At 42.4% G+C, this 3,058-nt stretch overlaps 1 long non-coding RNA gene across 4 annotated transcripts; it reads left to right on the top strand.

Moving 5' to 3' along the window:
- Positions 1–3,052, top strand: LOC123058555 (uncharacterized). Of its 4 annotated transcripts, XR_006427234.1 has the most exons (6): positions 1–1,124; positions 1,204–1,294; positions 2,017–2,072; positions 2,197–2,361; positions 2,461–2,614; positions 2,818–3,052. It is a non-coding gene; the product is annotated as an uncharacterized lncRNA (long non-coding RNA). The 4 variants fall into 4 exon arrangements; XR_006427233.1 differs by lacking the exon at positions 2,017–2,072; XR_006427235.1 differs by lacking the exon at positions 2,017–2,072 and having other exon boundaries at positions 2,450–2,614.
- Positions 3,053–3,058: the final 6 nt, after the last annotated feature.

Here is a 3,058-nt window from a genome sequence, read left to right as displayed (position 1 = left end):
AGACGCTGCGGGTCGTTGGCGGCTCCCCTCGCCCTGCTACCATGGTACCGCCGGGACTCCTCCCAGCTGCTTCCACCTCGACAATGGTTCCCTCAACCCCGTCGGGTTCGTCACCAGCCACTCCTTCCCGGCACACTCTGCCCGCCGTCCTACCCATCCGCCTGGCTCCCGCTGCGAACACCGCCGCTGAGTGCATCAAAAGCCATCGCATGGGACCTCACCTCCTGCCGCCCCACTCGAGGTTGGGCAACCCCTAACCTACTAAGGTGAACTCTGCTTGAGTACACACCCACGGGGTGTCCGACAGGGGCTCCTTTGCCCGTTCTGCAAGATGATGTAGGCACATATAAGAACGCCTCGACCCCTCAACGGAAACCCCCTGCTCAATTGCTTCCCATGCTCGACTTTGCTACATCGCCGTTTTGCTAACTTTACCAGAATCTCGTCGTTTTGCGACTTCACTAAAATTTCGTCCGCCTGTTCTCCACGCATGGTACGAAGGTTCGGTGCCTTCTGGCATATTGGTGTAGATAGAATCATACTGCTGATTTCTTATAATTTCATCATCACGAAGATGTGTTCTATTTGTTTAGTTAACGACTATTTTGATGCAGGCCTTAGTTTGGTTTTTTATGGCTGCAGGTTCATAATAATCTGGGTTGCACCAACTGCTTTTGGTTGGTGATGACTGCCATGCAGTTCTCGCCATGTTTGAACCACTCTTCACATGGACATCCCTATGCTCCTTATCTTACTGGTCATCATTATTGTTGATTATTTCTCCTTCCGTTCTTTTATGTTATCCAATGGATATTCTCTTACTACATATATTTCTGGAGGACTAAAGAGCATGCCATCCCTGATTAAACATTGGTTGTGTTGATAGATTAAACCCCAATGGTTTCTATATGAATGTTCTTTCATCCAATTAATCATTTGTTTAGTTTCAGATATTAGACCCAAATTTGTTTATGCATTGGACTAGAAATAGCACAACTGCAATATTTTTTTATTAAATTTCACAGTAAAGTTTTTGCAGCTGATGTCCCACTGTACGCAGACACCACATTCTGGTTAGCCTCATACTATGGAGATGGTTGACGAGATGTACGGCAATAGTTTCAGTAAGTTCGTGTGATCGATTTTAACATGGTAGATATGTCAATGTGTGCTTCTCAGTACTGTACGTGAGGTACCATGCAGGGTGGTGAGCCGAGATGTGCTGGCAAGGCCAAAGAGTCGGTTCGCTTAGATCAGGCTGCTGGAGGCTCTTGCACTCGCATGTCTGCTGGAGGTAAGTTTTGTAGCCTCTTTTAATTAGTAGATGTTCTTGGTGTCTTGAGTTACCATTCAGACTGTGTCTTCAGTGGAAGTTGCAGCTATGTTGCCTGGCCCTACTATTCCTGTACCGTCTCATGCATTAGGTTTTGTGAAGTTTCAGCCAGCCCTATGCCATGTTCTTTGTTAGTGTTTCAAAACATATTATGTCTGTGCTCTCCTTTCTCTGTTAAAATATCCATTATGCCGTCCTTTTGGTCATATCACCGTAAAAGTCTGCGAGAGATGTTACAACAATAGTGATTATTTATTGCAAATTTCATCGGCATTCAAATACAGAGAAAACTACAGGTTTCTAAGAATCAGATGTTTATGAAAGACTCTTTTTCCTGAAACTTTCTAAAGTTTTTCAATCATTAATTAATGGCAAATAGATTGATTTCACCCTCCTTCTGTCATGAACATTCATTTCCAAATTGTTTACATATATGGAAAAGATGAGATTTCACATTTCAGACAATTCTCCAGCAAATGTATTTTTGTGTCTTTTGTTTCAAAATTAGACATGAGTTTTGCAATTTCACGGCTTAGACAGATGATTTGTACGATATGTTGTTTCATTCGAATGGCACGAGTGGTTGCACCATGTAGGCAACTAGGCATTCGACCTGAAACAAAGCTAGGATAATTTATTGAGATGTTAATTGCCTTGGAGCTTCTGGCTTAACTTGATCTCAGGCTGCACAACCCACACGTGGAAAAGCATGTTATACAACATCTCATTTTCTACTAAGGTTAGGATCATAACAACGAGGCACAACCCTTTATGGCTTTTCAATGACTATAGCAGAATGCAATGTCTTTCTAAGAATTGAAAATAAATTCGTTCATGTGCTTATTATCTTGTCTGGGGTACAGATACGCAGTAGGAAAGCATTGACCTATTACGCTTGATCTGAAGTCATCGGCTTTTGACCCAAAGGAGAAAGTATGGACAAGGTTCCCACTGGAAGGCTCAGAATACACCCCTCCACAGAGTTCTTGTGATTTCAGATGGAAAGATTACTGCCTCCAAGTATTCTGGTTGGTCATCACTTCAGTGTCTAGATTAAGGTTTATCTATCAACAGTTACAATTCACATGCAAATTTTCTCATGAAATGAATTGCAAGACATTGCGCAGGTTGTTCAAGGTTGATGCAACAGATTGTATGCTATCCCTTTGTGGGGACCAGGCTCTCCGAGGGCTCTCATCCCCTGGTAAGAGTGGAAGCTTCTTTTATCTCACGAGCAATTATCATTACATGAGAAAGACGATGAAGAAATAGGGAATAAAGGTTTGTGCTTTGTTGTTGTCTCGTTCTAAATATTTTCTGAACTTCAAAGACACTATAAAGTTTATACAGAACACACGGAACACTTTTTGTCGTGTAGATATTTCTGAAGATGTTATTTCATGATCTTTGCTCATCTAGAGCAACATATCTCCTTTGCCCAATGATTATTGTCCAAAACTTCTCATGTTATTTTCTATCTACAGGTACTATGTTGCCTATTCAGGGACCTCACCTTCATGAGACTGGGGTAGATGTTAGAAAGGAGAGATGATGTGAGTTTCTGAAGTTCACTGTAGAAGGGCAAGATGTGGGCTGTGCAATCGCGATGTATTGATCGGTGCACCAGGCACGTATATATAAGTACAGAGGTGGGCCACAACCTCAACTATACAGAGGAAACAGGAGGTGGGCCCTATGCACAAACATATACGTACACAATATACT

Source organism: Triticum aestivum, chromosome 3A (assembly GCF_018294505.1).
Source record: "Triticum aestivum cultivar Chinese Spring chromosome 3A, IWGSC CS RefSeq v2.1, whole genome shotgun sequence".
Taxonomy (NCBI): Eukaryota; Viridiplantae; Streptophyta; class Magnoliopsida; order Poales; family Poaceae; genus Triticum; species Triticum aestivum.
The sequence above is the reverse complement of the archived record's forward strand: the minus strand, read 5'-3'. Positions and strand labels throughout refer to the sequence as shown.